Genomic DNA, 19699 nt, shown 5'->3' with positions numbered 1-19699 from the left:
CGATGAGTGTGCGGCCTCTGGGGTGGGGTCCATCCACCCGTCCTTGGGTGACGCAATCTGCTCCGGATTTAGGTCCGGGGCTCCTGCAGGGGCGATATCCCGAGCATTGTCTAACAGCAGGTCTAAGCCATGCTCGTCGTGACTGTCCGGCGCTCCTGGCGCAGGCCCGAATCCGTTGAAGATCAAGTCTCCGCGGATATCGGCCGTGTAGTTCAAGTTTCCGAACCTGACCTGGTGGCCAGGGGCGTAGCTGTCGATCTGCTCCAGATGGCCAAGCGAATTGGCCCGCAGTGTGAAGCCGCTGAACACGAAGATCTGTCCGGGGAGAAAAGTCTCACCCTGGACCGCGTTGTTGTTGATGATTGAAGGAGCCATCAAGCCTTACAGCAACGACACAGAGGAACTCTCAATGAAAGCACCAATGTCGGTGTCAAAACCGGCGGATCACGGGTAGGGGGTCCCGATCTGTGCGTCTAAGGCTAATGGTAACAGGAGGCAAGGGACACGATGTTTTACCCAGGTTTGGGCCCTCTCGATGGAGGTAAAACCCTACTTCCTGCTTGATTGATATTGATGATATGGGTGTTACAAGAGTTGATCTACCACGAGATCGTAGAGGCTAAACCCTAGAAGCTAGCCTATGATGATTATGATTATGATCGTCCCTCTAAGGACTAAACTCTCCGGTTTATATAAACACCGGAGAGGGCTAGGGTTTACATGGAGTCGGTTAAAAAGAAGAAAATATAATATCTGGATCGCCAAGCTTGTCTTCCATGCAAAGGAGTGTCCCATCTGGACACGGGACGAAGTCTTGAGTCTTGTATCTTCACGGTCCAACAGTCCGGCCAAAGTATATAGTCCGGCTGTCCGGATACCCCCTAATCCAGGACTCCCTCAGTTACCACTCAAGCAGAACAAGTACTTAAAGCTCAAAGTGATTTGCTCGATGAATTAAATAATAAACATGATTTTGCTGTTAGAGTGGCTACTAGAACGGGTAAAATGACTCAGGAACCTTTGTATCATGAAGGCCACCCTAAGAGAATTGAGCAAGATTCTCAGAGAAATAACGTAGATGCACCTAGTCCTTATAAAAAGAAGAAAAAGAAAAATGATAGGACTTTGCATGCTTCTAGTGAACCTGTTATAGACACACCTGAGAATCCTAATGATATTTCTATTTCGGATGCGGAAACACAATCTGGAGAAGAACATGAACCTGGTGATAATGTTAATGATGATATTCATGTTGATGCTCAACCTAGCAATAATAATGATGTAGAAATTGAACCTGCTATTGATCTTGATAACCCACAATCAAACAATCAACGTTATGATAAGAGAGACTTTGTTGCTAGGAAGCACGGTAAAGAAAGAGAGCCATGGGTTCAGAAACCCATGCCTTTTCCTCCTAACCCATCCAAGAAAAAGGATGATGAGGATTTTGAGCGATTTGCTAAAATGATTAGACCTATCTTCTTACGTACGCACTTAACTGATATGCTTAAAGTAAATCCTTATGCAAAGTACATGAAAGATATTATAACAAATAAAAGAAAGATACCGGAAGCTGAAATTTCCGCCATGCTTGCTAATTATACTTTTAAGGGTGGAATACCAATGAAACTAGGAAATCCATGAGTACCAACTATACCTTGCTCCATTAAAAGAAACTATGTTAAAACTGCTTTATGTGATCTTGGAGCCGGTGTTAGTATTATGCCTCTCTCTTTATATCGTAGACTTGAATTGAATAAGTTGACACCTACTGAAATATCTTTGCAAATGGTTGATAAATCAACTGCTATACGTGTCGGTATTTGTGAGGATGTGCCTGTTGTGGTTGCGAATGTTACTATTTTAACGGACTTTGTTATTCCCGATATTCCCAAGGACGATAGTATGTCGATTATCCTTGGTAGACCCTTTTTTAACACTGCAGGGGCTGTTATTGATTACAGCAAAGGCAATGTCACTTTTCATGTTAGTGGTAATGAGCATACGGTATACTTTCCGAGGAAACAACCTCAAGTTCATAGTACCAATTCTACTGGAAAAATTCCAACTATCATTATTGGAGGTTTTGAATTTCCTCTCCCTACTGTCAAGAAGAAATATGATATTCTTATTACTGGGGATGTGCATATCCCCGTTGAGGTAACCTAGTGTTATTCGAAATTTCTTCGGTTCCATGTTATTTGGAATGAGTTTGTTAACAAGACTTGATCAACCTTGTTAGTGGATTCCTTTTGATGATCATGAGATGGATGAAATTAGAAGGCACAACCTTTTGTACCCTCCTTTTACTTTCTGTTATTTAAATTAAATAAAGTAAAAAATAGTATTTTCTGCCTGTTTTCTGAATTATCCATGCAATAAAAAATACCCCGAAAATAAAAGTTCTCCAAATGCCCTGCAAATTTAATATGATTTTTTCTGGAATATTTGAGAATATCTGGCACTGACAACACAGCAGGGGGAGCTGGCACCTGGCCACGAGGGTCCAGGGCGCGCCCACCCCTACAAGGCGCTCCCCCTTGCCTCGTGGGCCCACGGTGGCCCCCCTTCACTTATTCCTGCACCCACACACTTCATCTTCCTCCCCAAAAAAATCACCATCCAGCTCAAGCACGAGTTCTAGCTCACTTTGCTGCCATTTTCGATCTCCTTGCTCAAAGCTCCATTCACAAATCTGCTTTGGGGGATTGTTCCTTGGTATGTGACTCCTCCAATGGTCCAATTAGTTTTTGTTCTAGTGCTTTATTCATTGCAAATTTTTGCTGCCTAGGTGACCCTGTTATTGAGCTTGCATGTTAAACTTATATGGTCCCAAGTAATTTTAATGCATGATATAGGCTCTAGGCACTTGTGGGAGTAGTTGCTATCAATTTTTTTGAGTTTGATTCACTTTTATTTTGAGTTACTAAAATTTTAGAAATTTTCAGAAAATGATTAAGAGATTTTTAAGGGGCTCTTCTAGCCAAGGCTCTAAGGATAAGCAAGCTAAGGAGAATGAAAAGGCCAAGTATAATCTCCCCCGTGTGGCAGAAATACGGCTGTGTGAATGGCCTTGTGATGATTTCTTGAGAGCGGTCGGGATTTATGATGACTTTTATTCTTTGGCTGATAATGCGGGCCTCACCGACTTCCTCCACGACCAGGCTGAACAGTATCTCTTACTCACCAATACTTTCATGCAAAATTTCTACTTTTATCCTAAGAAATCACCTCCTTCTGTAGCATTTCATTTATATGATGTGGCTAGGGAGATGTCACTATATGAATTTTGCATAGTTTGCAAGATACCTTTTGGGGGAAGCTTAGAGGAACCACATCGTAAAGATGTGGATGGATTTATTGACACTATTACTGTAGGGGAAACAAGGAAGGTTTCCGATGCAAGAATTACTAGCATACATTTTCTTGTTTTATGCTACTTTGTAATATTTGCTAGTCGATGCTTAATTGGTCGCGGAAACTGTGGAAACCTTAGTGTTCCTGATATTATTATTTTGTTCCATGCTTTATTTCGTGATAACTCTGTTAGTATGGGCGCTATTATTGCTAAACGTTTAAGCCTGAACCGTAAGGGCCCCATCTTTGGAGGTATCTATGCTTCACACCTTGTTAAACATTTTAGGATACCCATTAGGCATTTTGAGAAAGAGGAAAATCTGCTGCCCCCTACTTTTCTAGATTATAAGAGCATGGTAGCACATGAGTTTATTGTTAAAAATGATGACAAGATGCTTTTGTATAATTTTGAGATTTAATAAGAAACACAGTGAGACTATTATCTTGCATGCGTCCTCTTTGTTTGATTTAACTGCAGGCCCTTACCTCGTCTTGCCGGAGGCCGTCTATGCGCTCTGTGGCCAGACATCAGCTCCAGAGCCCAAGCCGGAACCACCACTGGACCCTTATCGTCCATCATTTGATCAGTGGGATCTGGAGGAGATTGTCAGCCAGTGGCAATATGATGACACTCCTCAGTACACCGGAGAGAGTAGCCATGACCCCTGGCCATAGACCAACTTAGGCCAAAATCCTAAGCTTGGGGGAGTACGTATTTCTCACCGACATTACATTCATGTTCACACTCATTCTAGTTGTCGGTGCTCATACTTTTTCATTGTACTATCCATGCTAGTTTAATTTCTTTTTCTAGCTTTCTTCTTGTGTGTTTGATAAACCTTAAGAAAAACCAAACAAATTAGTTAGTTTAATTTCCATGCTTGTAGTAGTAATTAAAAGAAAACCCAAAAATATTTCCCGTTCTTCTTTTGCTTGTTGGGAGATTTCCCATGTAAATAGTTTTATTTTCTTTTCTTTCCTTTGGGGGTCGAGAGGAGAAGACCATAATGAAAATGTTTAGTGGCTCTCATATGCATGATTGTTGATTTAACAAAGAGCCCATATTACCTTGTTTTCTCCCTTGAATTGAATGCTTGCAGATTCCATCTTAGTCCAATGCACGTGCACTATTATTATTATACACATCGTTCGGTCGTGCAAGTGAAAGGCAATAATGACGATATATGATGGACTGATTGAGATGAGAGAAGCTGGTATGAACTCGACCTCTCTTGTTTTTGTAAATATGATTAGTTCATCATTCCTGATTCAACCTATTATGAATAAACATGTTTGCAATGACAATTAGAGATTATAGTTGCTTATGTCATGCTTAATTAGCTAGGAGTTTATAATGGTTTACCTTGCGTGCCAACATGCTATTAAAATGGTTGTGATGTGGTATGATAGGGTGGTATCCTCCTTTGAATGATTCGAGTGACTTGACTTGGCACATGTACACGCATGTAGTTGAAACAAAATCAACATAGCCTTCACGATATTTATGTTCATGGTGGATTATATCCTACTCATGCTTGCACTCGGTGTTGATTAATTTTAATGCATGTTCATGACTGTTGTCGCTCTCTCAGTTGGTCACTTCCCAGTCTTTTGCTAGCCTTCACCTGTACTAAGCGGAATACTGCTTGTGCATCCAAACTCCATAAACCCCAAAGTTATTCCATATGAGTCCACCATACCTTCCTATATGCGGTATCTACCTGCCATTCCAAGTAAATTTGTATGTGCCGAACTCCAAACCTTCAAATGAAATTCTGTTTTGTATGCTCGAACAACTCATGTATCAACTAGGGTTGTCTGTATCTTCCATGCTAGGTGGGGTATTCTCAAGGGGAGTGGACTCCGCTCCTCATTCACGAGAAAATGGCCGGTCACCGGGATGCCCAGTCCCATGCTCAAATCAAATCAAAATAATCAAACAAAACTCCCCCAGGATTGTTGCCAGTTGGAGGCACCCGTTGTTTCGGGCAAGCCATGGACTGATGCTTGTTGGTGGTGGGGGAGTATAAACTTTACCATTCTGTTTGGGAACCGCCTATAATGTGTGTAGCATGGAAGATATCGAGATCTCATAGTTGTTATGTTGGCAGTGAAAGTATACTTCTCAAAATGTTATTCATCTCTATTTTAAAATCGAGCTCTCGCACCTCTACAAATCCCTGCTTCCCTCTGCGAAGGGCCTATCTATTTACTTTTATGTTGAGTCATCACCCTCTTATTAAAAAGCACCCGCTGGAGAGTGTTGGATGTAATAAGCCATGGCGACGCTCCTGGCGCGGCTGGTGCGTGTATGGGTGCGCACCGGACATGACGGGCGCATCGGGTCCGCGGTGTGCGCGTGCGTAGGTGTGCGTGTGTGTGTGCGTGAGGCAGCGCGTGTGTGCGCGGGACCACACCGGGTTGTTAGCGAGCGAGGAGGAGGGGTAGACCGCGTCGGGCGCGCTGGCAGGCCGTGGCGATCGCGTTCGGGCGCGATGCATGGACGCGGCCAGAGCGCGGAGGGCGTGGGGGAGTGGGTGAGCGAGTTGGTGCATGGCAAGGTCATGCAGGCCGGTGCTCGCGGGTATAAAACCCTGGTTCCCCTCTGTAGCTCAGTGAAACAGTCGAGTTCGTGCTCGAGGAAGAAAAGGGGCGTTCATGCGCCGGAAAACCACCTGTGTCCATCTCTGTCTGAATTTTTTCTGAACTTCTTCCTCCTCTCCCTGGTGAGCTTGAGCGACGGCGACAGAGAGAGCCCGGAGGAGTGTGGCGAGGGACTGGCAGTTCCAACAGTTGGCATCAGAGCCACGGTCTGGTCAGGGCGCGCCGGCGATGTCCATCGTGCCGTACGCCGGCGGAATGAGCGGATCGCTGCCGCAGGCGGTGCCGCAGCTCACCGGCGAGAACTACACTGCATGGGCGATCAAGATGGAGGCAAACCTCGACGCGGCCGGGCTGTAGGAGGCGGTGGTCGTGCCGGAGGACGCGGCGGCGGCCGTGATCGCCAAGAAGGACAAGCCGGTGAGGGCATACCTGCTCAGCATGCTCACGGAGAACCTCCTGCTGCAGGTGGCGGCGAAGAAGACCACCGCGGAGGTGTGGGCTGACCTGAAGGCACGATTCATTGGCGCGGACCGTGTGCGGGCGGCGCGGCTGGGAACCCTGCGCGGGGAGTTCGAGCTCCTGCGCATGGCGGACGCCGAGTCGCTGGACGACTTCGCCGGCAGGCTCGAAGGGATGGCGGCGCACTACGAGGCGTTGGGCTCGACCCTGGAGGACGCCGCTCTTGTCAAGAAGCTACTCGACTCGGTGCCGAACCGCCTGTACCCGGCGGTGGCAGGGATCGAGCAGTTCTGTGATGTCGACGCCATGGCGTTCGAGGACGCACTGGGGCGGCTGAAGGCCTTCGACGAGCGTCTACGGCGTCGTGGGAAGGCAGGCGGCGAGCGGGCGGACGGCGAGCAGCTCATGTACACCGCAGCTCAGTGGCGGGCGCGCGAGCGGCGTCGAGGCGGTGCGCGCGGAGAGGACGACGACGACGGGGTGCACAGCGAGGCATCGGGCTTCGGCGGTCCGAGGAAGGGCAGGTGCTACAAGTGCGGGGAGCGGGGTCACTTCAAACGTGACTGCCCGCAGTGGAAGAAGGCGCTAGCACCGGTGCACGCACTGCTGGTCGACGGCGATGTCGAGGATGGCGGGCTGCTCTGAGCCGCGGCTTAGGGCGCGAGTGTTGGATGTAATAAGCCGCGGCGACGCTCCTGGCGCGGCTGGTGCGTGTATGGGCGCGCACCGGACGTGGCGGGCGCGTCGGGTCCGTGGTGTGCGCGTGCATAGGTGTGCGTGTGTGTGCGTGAGGCAGCGCGTGTGTGCGCGGGGCCACGCCGGGTTGTTAGCGAGCGAGGAGGAGGGGTAGACCGGGTGCGCTGGCAGGCCGTGGCGATCGCGTTCGGGCGCGATGCGTGGACGCGGCCAGAGCGCGGAGGGCGTGGGGGAGTGGGTGAGCGAGTTGGTGCATGGCGAGGTCGTGCAGGCCGGTGCTCGCGGGTATAAAACCCTGGTTCCCCTCTGTAGCTCGGTGACACAGTCGAGTTCGTGCTCGAGGAATAAAAGGGGCGTTCGTGCACCGGAAAACCACCTGTGTCCATCTCTGTCTGAATTTTTTCTGAACTTCTTCCTCCTCTCCCTGGTGAGCTCGAGCGACGGCGACAGAGAGAGCCCAGAGGAGTGCGGCGAGGGACTGGCGGTTCTGTCATTTGCATGCATTACTATTAGTTTATATTGGGTATGGCCATGATTGGATCTCTTTTACCATGAATTACAATGTTTAGTCAGTCCTTGATCTTTAAAGGTGCTCTGCATTTATGTTTTGCGGTCTCAGAAAGGGCTAGCGAGATACCATCTTGTTATATCACATTATGATTGTTTTGAGAAAGTATTGTCATCCGAGATTTATTATTATTGCTCGCTAGTTGATTATGCCATTGATATGAGTAAACATGAGACCTAAGTGTTATTGTGAATATGGTTAGTTCATAATATTTGCTGAAAACTTGAATCTTGGCTTCACATACATACAACAACAAGAGCAAACAGAGTTTGTAAAAGTTTTTCTTTATCACTTTCAGTTTGTCAATTGAATTGCTTGAGGACAAGCAAATGTTTAAGCTTGGGGGAGTTGATACGTCTTCGTCCTATCTACTTTTCCAAACACTTTTGCCCTTGTTTTGGACTCTAACTTGCATGATTTGAATGGAACTAACCCGGACTGACGCTGTTTTCAGCAGAACTGCCATGGTGTTATTTTTGTGCAGAAATAAAAGTTCTCGGAATGACCTGAAAATCCACGGAGCAACTTTCCAGAATAAATAAAAAATATTGGCGAAAGAATCAGCGTCAGGGGGCCCACACCCTGTCCACGAGGGTGGGGGCGCGCCCCCTCCCCTAGGGCGCGCCCCCTGCCTCGTGGGCCCCCTGGACGTCCACCGACCTCAACTCTAACTCCATATATTTTCTTTTCCGGAGAAAAAAATCAGAGAGAAAGTTTAATCGCGTTTTACGATATGGAGCCGCTGCCAAGCCCTAATCTCTCTCGGGAGGGCTGATCTGGAGTCCATTCGGGGCTCCGGAGAGGGGGATTCATCGCCATCATCATCATCAACCATCCTCCATCACCAATTTCATGATGCTCACCACTGTGCGTGAGTAATTCCATCGTAGGCTTGCTGGATGGTGATGGGTTGGATGAGATTTACCATGTAATCAAGTTAGTTTTGTTAGGGTTTGATCCCTAGTATCCACTATGTTCTGAGATTGATGTTGCTATGACTTTTCTATGCTTAATGCTTGTCACTAGGGCCTGAGTGCCGTGATTTCAGATCTGAACCTATTATGTTTTCATGAATATATGTGAGTTCTTGATCCTGTCTTGCAAGTCTATAGTCACCTATTATGTGTTATGATCCGACAACCCTGAAGTGACAATAATCGGGATACTTCTCGGTGATGACCGTAGTTTGAGGAGTTCATGTATTCACTAAGTGCTAATGCTTTGGTCCTGTTCTCTATTAAAAGGAGGCCTTAATATCCCTTAGTTTCCATTAGGACCCCGCTGCCACGGGAGGGTAGGACAAAAGATGTCATGCAAGTTCTTTTCCATAAGCACGTATGACTATATTTGGAATACATGCCTACATTACATTGATGAATTGGAGCTAGTTCTGTGTCATCCTATGTTATAACTATTACATGAGGAATCGCATCCGACATAATTATCCATCACTGATCCAATGCCTATGAGCTTTTTCACATATTGTGCTTTGCTTATTTACTTTACCGTTGCTGCTGTTACAACTACTACAAAACTGCTGAAAGGATCGATATGGTTGACTAGAGGGGGGTGAATAGGCAACTAACAATTTTTAAGCTTTTCTTTACCAATTTAAACTTTGCAACAAAATAGGTTGACTAGATGTGCAACTATGTGAGCAACCTATATGATGCAAAAACAACTAGCACATAAGCAAGCAAGGGATACAACACAAGTAGGCTTGCAAGAGTAAAGGCACGAAATAACCAAGAGTGGAGCCGGTGGAGACGAGGATGTGTTACCAAAGTTCCTTCCTTCTAAGGGGAAGTACGTCTCCGTTAGAGTGGTGTGGAGGCACAATGCTCCCCAAGAAGCCACTAGGGCCACCGTAATCTCCTCACGCCCTCACACAATGTGAGATGTCGTGATTCCACTATTGGTGCCCTTGAAGGCGGCGACCGAACCTTTACAAACAAGATTGGGGCTATCTCCACAACAATTGGAGGCCCCCAACAATACCACGAAGCTTCACCACAATGGTGTATGGCTTCGAGGTGACCTCAACCGTCTAGGGTGCTCACACACCCAAGAGTAACAAGATCCGCTAGGGATAAGAGAGCGAATCAAATTTCTCTTGGTGGAAGTGTAGATCGGGGCCTTCTCAACCAATCCCGAGCAAATCAACAAGTTTGATTGGCTAGGGAGAGAGATCAGGCGAAAATGGAGCTTGGAGCAACAATGGAGCTTTGGGGGAAAGATGTAGATCAACTTTGGGGGAAAAGACACCTTTATATAGTGGGGGAACTGTCGGTGTCAAAACCGGCGGATCTCGGGTAGGGGGTCCCGAACTGTGCGTCTAGGCGGATGGTAACAGGAGACAAGGGACACGATGTTTTTACCCAGGTTCGGGCCCTCTCGATGGAGGTAAAACCCTACTCCTGCTTGATTAATATTGATGATATGGGTAGTACAAGAGTGGATCTACCACGAGATCAAGGAGGCTAAACCCTAGAAGCTAGCCTATGGTATGATTGTTGTTGTGATTGTTGTCCTACGGACTAAAACCCTCCGGTTTATATAGACACCGGAGAGGGCTAGGGTTACAGAGAGTTAGTTACAATGGTAGGAGATCTACATATCTGTATTGCCAAGCTTGCCTTCCACGCCAAGGAAAGTCCCATCCGGACACGGGACGAAGTCTTCAATCTTATATCTTCATAGTCTTGGAGTCATGCCGATGATGATAGTCCGTCTATCCGGACACCCCCTAGTCCAGGACTTCCTCAGTAGCCCCTGAACCAGGCTTCAATGACGACGAGTCCGGCGCGCATATTGTCTTCGGCATTGCAAGGCGGGTTCCTCCTCCGAATAATTCATAGAAGATTGTGAACACCAGGATAGTGTCCGGCTCTGTAAAATAAATTCCACATACCACCGTTGAGAGAATAACATCTACACAAGTTCAATCTACTGACGTATTTTGTGGTGTGACGTCACGCCACTACCAAGCCTTTACTTGAATCGTTTTTATTATACCACCTCAGCGCGTTTAGCGAAGCGGTTTCCTTGGCACGTCTTGTCGAAGCAGAGATCGTGTTTCCCTTATTCCGAGATTTCCATCAATACGGACGTGGGTAACCCAACCGCGCCATTGATTGCGGCGCTTGGGAGATAAGCGAGTTTTACCAGGCTAGTAGGGATGCATAGTTTCATCTGCCTATATATAAGGGGATAAGGATCCACCTCCTTTACCTACGCCTTCTTCCTCCTTTGCTTATCCATCTCCGCACACTCGAGCTCCAGCGCCCAAGTCCGCACATCTCACCTCGACCCTTTCCAGCCATGTCCGGAGCGGGAGGCACGTGGATGGCCTCCTCCGTTACGGAGGGGCACATCGAGAAGCTGCGCAGCGCCGGATATTTGTCCAGCGACATCGCGCACCGGCTGCCCGACGAGGGGCAGCTCATCCCCACCCCCAGGCCCCATGAGAGGGTCGTATTCCTTCCCCACTTCCTCCGCGGACTGGGCTTCCCACTTCACCACTTTGTCCGGGGGCTCATGTACTACTACGGCCTAGACTTCCATGATCTGGCCCCAAACTTCATCCTCAACATCTCGGTGTTTATCGTCGTGTGCGAGGCCTTCCTCTGCATCCAGCCCCACTTCGGCCTGTGGCTAAAGACCTTCAATGTCAAGCCGAAGGTTGTGAAGGGCAGCCAAGCGGAGTGCGGAGGCGCCATGGTGGGCAAAATGCCCAACGTTACTTGGCTTGAGGGTGCCTTCGTGGAATCCATCAAAGGGTGGCAATCGGGGTGGTTCTACATCACCGAGCCGCGTGACCCTAAATGGGCAGCGGCCCCCGAGTTCAGATCTGGCATCCCCATGCAGCTCACCTCCTGGAAAGAGAAGGGCTTGCTATGGGGTAGTTCGGAGGAGCTGACCGGACTCCAGTCCTGTCTTCAGACCCTGGTGAACAAGAAGCTTAAGCTTGTCAATGTGATCCAGGTCATGCTCGTCCGCTGGATTCTCCCCTGCCAGCAACGGGCCTTCAATTTGTGGGAGTTTGATCCGGCACAGCACCGGACCTTGAGCGGGCTCTTCGACATGACGTACGAAGCTGCCTGGAGGGTGCTGTTTAAGGGCGCCGAAGCTCCCACATCCGCGACCGAAGATCGCGGATTCAGCACGCAGCGCCCGACCGGCGAGGTAAGCTATGTCATCCTTTACGGGACACTCATTTTTTCCATAGTTTGACTCCATGTGGGATCTAAACTCCCAATGCCTTTAATAGGACTGGCAGAAGACGTCCGGACAGGTAAACTGTCCGGCTCCCCTTCCAGAAGACCCAGCAGACACCCGTTTGACGGGGCTGCTGGTCCCGGCACTTTACATGGTGCCGGAGAAGAAGGCCCCGGGAACCCGAAGGAGTTCCCGGCGTCAGGTGATATCGGACTCATCGTCCGATGACTCCGAGGCGGACTCCTCCCCCGAAGACGAGGAGGAGAAGAAAGAGGCCTCTCCCCCAGCGGGGGGAGAGAAGAAGAGGAAGGCCTCCCCAACGAGGGAGGCCGAAGGGTCCAAGAAGGGAAGGACCCTTCCCCCAGACTGCTCCGCCAACGTTGGCGACGGCAACGAGGAGTGGCCCTCAAGGGCCAAGCCCCTGGCGAGATCGTAAGTATCCGGACTCCCAGATGATTTATAATTTTTCTTTTTGCCACACGGTGTCTTTCTAACGCCGCATACAACCTGTAGTCCGGCCAAGGACGATCTTCCCACTTCGTCGAGCGGGTCCTTGGGCACGTCGGATGTGGATTCCATCCCGACCGCCTCCACCCCCCGTGACACTGACGACGTCGAGGTGGGATCCCGGGAAGGGACCCGCCAGGAGGAGGAGGCCCCGAAGGTGCCGCAGGGCAACCTCCCGGACTTCGCATCGGAACCTGCAGTGGTTCCGGAGTCCGACGAGCGGCCCCTTCGTAAGAAGGGCAAGACCGTGACGCCGGCGGCCTCCGTCTAACCGGAGGCGCCGGATAACTTGTTGGAGGCGCTCAACGGCGCTTCCATCAAAGAAGAACACCGCACTATCATGAGTGCGGTGATTCAGAAGGTTCAGCTCACCAAGAGTGGGCTGGCCGAAGCCTGCAGCAGCCTTCTAACAGGCTTTGAGGTATGAATTTTAAGATGTGTAACATAATACCGCATAGACAATAGCCCCTGATGCTCGGTTCCGTGTTCGGAGACAAAAGCCGGACTGAGGATCTAAAAAAGATATACGCAGGAGTCTAAAAAATATGTCAATATGGGTTTGCAAGCTGCGCTGCTGACCTCTGCCGTACTGACTGCGGAGGTTGATACCTTGAAGCAGAGACTCGAGCGGTCTGAGAGCGAGCTCGGCCGTGCCAAGAAGCAGCTCGAGGACAAGGAAGATGAGTAACACCGTATTAAAGTTGTACCTTACAGAAAAGGATTTGGTTGCAAGAGAAATAACAAGGATAACGTGGGTACTACAGGGGCCACAAATGAGGTGGCGACCCTAAAGGAGGCGGTATCCGCGGCCGAATGCAATGCGGCCGCGGAATGAGCCGAGCGAGAGAAGCAGGAGGCACGGGTGGCGGCGGTACAGCAAGAGCTCCAGGCTCTCGTGGAAAAGCACGAGAGTTTGGAGCATGACTCGAAGACTCGAGAGTCCGAGCTTGCGTCGGCTCTTGAGAGTGCCAAAGCCGCTAAGGCCGAAGCCCACAAGGCCCTCCAGGAAATCGAGGATTTGAAGAAAATAGCGGCGGGTAAGGCATTTTTCATGCAAAGCAAGCATGTGAATGTGAATTACATATTACTTACCCGAATTCGGAGCTCTCCAGGAGCATTCGCAGATCTGCCCCGCGGCGTATCCGACGCTGCCGCGTTCTACCGGGCCGAGGAGGGGAGCTCGACGGAGAAGGTCTTCTGGTCTCAGTATGCTGAGGCCGGACATCCGGTGCCCCTTAGCGACCAGCTGAAGCAGCTGGTCGAGCTCCACAAGGTGGCCGAACAGGCCATGAAGGGCCTCATAGTTCGGCTGTGGCCTGGGGAGGCCATGCCTGGGAGCTACTTCGGCCTGGTGCGGCGGCTGGTGGATGCGTGTCCCTGGGTTGAAGTCGTCAAGCACTCCGCCTGCATTGAAGGTGCCCGTCGGGCCCTTGCCCGTGCAAAGGTGCACTGGGGCAGGATGGACGCTGAGAAGCTTGTGACGGACGCGCCACCGCGGGCAAGGAGTATCGCACGCCCGAAATGTATTATAAGAGTGTCCTGAAGGGTGCCCGCATGATTGCGGGTGAGTGCTCCAAAGATGTAATATTTGAGTAGACTCGCATTTTGTTATCCTGTGCGCTGAAAACTTTGTTCATATGCGCTAAGCAACGCTTGTTAATTTAAAATATTACCTTCTGTGCGGCCGTTTATCAAATCTGAGAGATGGCAAGTCGTCGGCTTCAGCCCCCATGCCACTAGTGCTGGGGTGTTCGGCGTAAACTTGAGCGCTCTTGTTCCCATTTTTGGGTCCATCTAGGGAGGCGCTCAACACAATGAACGAGGCAACCGGACTTATAATGCTTGAACACTCTCACTTAGCCATAGAATTCTATAATTTTAAATTTCAGCGAAGCCCCTAGTGTTCGGAAGACCGAGTTCGGGGCGCTATCCACGCCTGGGCCGGACAAAGCCGGTTCCTCGCTCTAAGCGGCATAAGTCTTTAGGGACTCGAAAAAACCTCTCGAACAGCGACCAGCTCTCGCCGTATCATGACGGTCAGTTTTAGCTTTCTCCACTGAGGCGCTCGCCCAGCTCAACCGGGGCGCAATCGCAGTGGTTCTCCCAGTGCTACCTTAGCCGATACAACGGAACGTAAGGTACCAAAACATGGGAGCCGGGCAAACCCAACTATTGACCCAAGACATCATTCGGAGCCGATGCATATAATGCTATAAGTTCGGGGTGCCGCACTTGTGAAAGTGTTCGGACTTATCACACCATAATGTGGGGAACTTAAGCCCCTGGTGTATTTAGCCGTACCAGAGTGTGCGGATGCAACATGTCATAAATGAACATTTGTATAAGAAAGAAATGCAATTATAAGCAAAAAGCGATGCATTGTTTATTCCAGAAATACTGCCATGAATGCAGAACGATACAAATAGTGCGGTAAGCAAGGGATGGAACTATTTAAACATGTCCCCCTCCAAGGGTAGGCTGCGGAATGGTGTATAAACAGATGTAATGCTCGTAATGGAGACCACCTGAGTGTTCGTCGTAGCCTTTCTCCTTCCCTGGCTGTTGCATCGTGAGTTCGGCAGGTCTACTGCCGGACAGGCCCTCTAGTAAGTGGAGTCCTGTGGATAAGAAAAAAATAAAAAAAGGATGACACACTTGGGATCCCCTGGTGCGGTGAAGCCGCATTCTGGGCCTATGGTGGTCGTGCCCCTCCCCCTATGCCCATGGTATCTCCAGAGCGTAATGATGTATGCGAAGGACCAATCTTGCAATTTTGCAAGGGCTGGGGTTGGGGCCGCATTGCTACGTGTGCTCGAAACGTGCCAGGTGGTCTTGTTGTAGGTTACTCCGGGCGCGTTTGGCCGTGTCCGGTCGCTTAATGGCCGGACTCGAGAATTGCCTTAAGAGGCTGCTCTGTACTTCTGCCGCGAGAGCCGCTGTGTGTTCCTCCGTTCGGAGGGAGCGTTCAGTATTTCTGTTGACCGTGATGACTCCTCGAGGGCCTGGCATCTTGAGCTTGAGGTATGCATAGTGCGGCACCGCGTTGAACTTTGCAAACGCGGTTCGTCCGAGTAGAGCATGATAGTCGCTGCGGAACGGGACTATATCGAAGATTAACTCCTCGCTTCGGAAGTTATCCGGGGATCCGAAGACCACTTCCAGTGTAACTGAGCCTGTACAATTGGCCTCTACACCTGGTATGACGCCTTTGAAGGTCGTCTTTGTTGGTTTAATTCTTGAGGGGTCTATGCCCATCTTGTGCACTGTATCCTGATAAAGCAGGTTCAGGCTGCTGCCGCCGTCCATCAGGACTCTAGTGAGGTGAAATCCATCTACGATTGGGTCTAAAACCAATGCGGCGAATCCCCCGTGGCGGATATTAGTGGGGTGGTCCCTTTGATCAAAAGTGATCGGGCAGGAGGACCATGGGTTGAACTTCGGGGCGACTGGCTCCATCGCGTATACGTCCCTGAGTGCACGCTTCTGCTCCCTCTTGGGTATGTGGGTTGCGTATATCATGTTTACCGTCCGCACTTGTGGGGGGAAACCCTTATGTCCTCTATTGTTCGGCGGCCGGGTCTCTTCCTCGTCATCGCTATGCAGCCCCTTGTCATTGTTTTTGGCAATTAACTTGCATGCCTGCTTGAATACCCAATAATCCCTGTTGGTGTGATTAGCTAGTTTTTCGGGGGTGCCGTGTATCTGGCAAGAGCGGTCGAGTATTCGGTCCAAATTGGATGGACCCCGAGTGGTTCTTTTGAATGGCTTTTTCCGCTGACCGGGTTTAGAGCCTCTGAATCCGGCGTTGACTGCCGTATCCTCAGTGTTGTCGCCGTTAATGTGGCGTTTGTTTTTGTTGCGACGCGACCTACCATTGCGGTCCTTGGTATCCGGACTGCCAGAATTTTTGCTGAGGTTGTTACTGCGGGCTAGCCAGCTGTCCTCTCCCGCGCAGAAGTGGGTCATAAGTGACGTGAGGGCTGCCATGGATTTCGGCTTTTCCTGTCCAAGGTGCCGGGCCATCCACTCATCGCGGATGTTATGTTTGAAGGCTGCGAGGGCCTCTGCATCCGGACAGTCGACGATTTGATTTTTCTTTGTTAAGAACCGTGTCCAGAACTGTCTGGCCGATTCGTCTGGCTGCTGAATTATGTGGCTTAGGTCATCGGTGTCTGGTGGTCGCACATATGTGCCCTGGAAGTTGTCAAGGAATGCGGCTTCCAGGTCTTCCCAACACCCAATTGATTCTGCTGGCAAGCTGTTAAGCCAATGCCGAGCTGGTCCTTTAAGCTTGAGTGGGAGATATTTGATGGCGTGAAGATCGTCACCGCGGGCCATGTGGATATGAAGGAGATAGTCTTCGATCCAAACCGCGGGGTCTGTTGTGCCATCGTAGGATTCAATGTTCACGGGTTTAAACCCTTCGGGGATTTGATGATCCATTACTTCATCTGTGAAGCATAGTGGGTGTGCGGCGCCTCTATATTGGGCTATATCACGACGTAGCTCCAATGAGCTTTGTCTACTGTGTTCGGCCCGGCCGGAGTTGCCGTATCCGGCGCGACGGTCGTCGTCGCGCATCGTGGGGCGCCCACGCGATCCATAGATCGATCTTGATTGTCTTGCCTTATCCTCCAATATGTCTCGCAAGTCCGGCGCATTCCCCCATGGCTTCGTACTTTTCGAGCGGTGCCGGGGTACGGTTCTAATGGAGGGCCTAAAGGCCTCTCTGTCGCGGCCACGAGGTGGTCGGTCAGCCGTATTGCGCTCTGGTGATGCAGGTTTATATGCCTCCTCCTCTAATCGGGGGAGCAACTTGCGTTTGGGGTAGCTTTTGGAGGGGCGTTCGAGTTCATACTCTTCGGCCGCAAGGACTTCAGTCCACCTGTCGGCTAGCAGGTCTTGATCAGCTCTAAGCTGTTGCTGCTTTTTCTTTAGGCTGTTCGCCGTGGCCATAAGCCTGCGTTTGAAACGCTCTTGTTCGACGGGATCCTCGGGCACGACGAATTCGTCGTCGTTGAGGCTTGCCTCGTCTCCGGAGGGAGGCATGTAATTATCATCCTCTACCTCTTCGTCTGCCGCTCTCTCATGAGGGCTGGCTTCTCCGTCCTCCTGTGCTGAATCTTGCTGGAGGGGGTTCTCTTCGGCACTCTCTGGGGTGTTATTATCTCCGGTGCCGGAATCTCCATTCTTGCTGTGGCGGGATTTAGAGCGGCGCCGCTGACGCCGGCGCTTGGGCTGTTTCTTGGAGGAGTCTTCCTCCGCTTTCCTCGCCATTCCCATCCTTTGGGATGTCCACCATGTATATGTCGTATGACGAGGTGGTCTTCCAGTGCCCCGTAGGCGCTGGTTCTTGGTCGTCTCCGGCATCGTCGTCCATACCGTCGATGTCTTCGGAGTCGTAGTCTAGCATGTCGGTTAGATCGTCGACAGTGGCTACTAAGTGGGTGGGGGTGGGTTTGAATTTCTTCATCGTCCGCATCCCAACCGTCCTGACCGTAGTCCGGCCAGGGCTCTCCTGATAACGAGAGATATTTTAATGAATTCAGGATGTCGCCGAAAGGTGAGTGTTGAAAGATGTCCAAAGCGGTGAACTCCATGATCGGCGCCCAATCGGATTCGATTGGAGGGGGCGGGGAGGTTCGGAGTCCGGCGAGGAGTCCAGCACCTCGGAGTCACGAGCTTCACAAGGGACAAGGTTAGTATTCGGCTCCATCACCGTAGAGGTTGCAGCCCCCGAGGCGGTGTCTAGGCACCCATCCTCGATCTGCGCAGTCGGCTCCGAATTAGGGATCGGAGCGGACTCGTGTGCAGCCTCCAGGGACACTATCTCGTAGCAAAGCTAAATCGTGCCCATCGTGACAGTGCGGCGCGCTCGGCTGTGGCTCAAATCCATCGAAGATCAAGTCTCCGCGGATGTCAGCCGTGAAGTTTAGACTTCCAAATCTGACCTGATGGCCAGGGGCGTAGCTTTCAATCTGCTCCAGATGGCCAAGCGAATTGGCCCGCAGTGCAAAGCCGCCGAATACGAAGATCTGTCCGGGGAGAAAAGTCTCACCCTGGACTGCGTCGTTGTTGATGATCGAAGGAGCCATCAAGCCTATCGGTGACGACACAGAGGAACTCTCAATGAAAGCACCAATGTCGGTGTCAAAACCGGCGGATCTCGGGTAGGGGGTCCCGAACTGTGCGTCTAGGCGGATGGTAACAGGAGACAAGGGACACGGTGTTTTTACCCAGGTTCGGGCTGAAGGAAATATGCCCTAGAGGCAATAATAAAGTTATTATTTATTTCCTTATATCATGATAAATGTTTATTATTCATGCTAGAATTGTATTAACCGGAAACATAATACATGTGTGAATATATAGACAAACAGAGTGTCACTAGTATGCCTCTACTTGACTAGCTTGTTAATCAAAGATGGTTATGTTTCCTAACCATGAACAAGGAGTTGTTATTTGATTAACAAGGTCACATCATTAGTTGAATGATCTGATTGACATGACCCATTCCGTTAGCTTAGCACCCGATCGTTTAGTATGTTGCTATTGCTTTCTTCATGACTTATACATGTTCCTATAACTATGAGATTATGCAACTCCCGTTTACCGGAGGAACACTTTGTGTGCTACCAAATGTCACAACATAACTGGGTGATTATAAAGGTGCTCTACAGGTGTCTCCGAAGGTACTTGTTGAGTTGGCGTATTTCGAGATTAGGATTTGTCACTCCGAATGTCGGAGAGGTATCTCTGGGCCCTCTCGGTAATGCACATCACTTAAGCCTTGCAAGCATTTCAACTAATGAGTTAGTTGTGAGATGATGTATTACGGAACGAGTAAAGAGACTTGCCGGTAACGAGATTGAACTAGGTATTGGATACCGACGATCGAATCTCGGGCAAGTAACATACCGATGACAAAGGGAACAACGTATGTTGTTATGTGGTCTGACCGATAAAGATCTTCGTAGAATATGTAGGAACCATTATGGGCATCCAGGTCCCGCTATTGGTTATTGACCGGAGACGTGTCTCGGTCATGTCTACATTGTTCTCGAACCGTAGGGTCCGCACGCTTAAGGTTTTGATGACAGTTATATTATGAGTTTATGTATTTTGATGTACCGAAGGTTGTTCGGAGTCCCGGATGTGATCACGGACATGACGAGGAGTCTCGAAATGCTCAAGACATAAAGATTGATATATTGGACGGATATATTTGGACACCGGAAAGGTTCCGGATGAGATTGGGATTATACCGGAGTTCCGGGAGGTTACCGGAAC

The sequence above is a fragment of the Triticum aestivum genome, chromosome 3B, assembly GCF_018294505.1.
Source record: "Triticum aestivum cultivar Chinese Spring chromosome 3B, IWGSC CS RefSeq v2.1, whole genome shotgun sequence".
NCBI lineage: Eukaryota > Viridiplantae > Streptophyta > Magnoliopsida > Poales > Poaceae > Triticum > Triticum aestivum.
Note: the sequence above shows the minus strand (reverse complement) of the source record.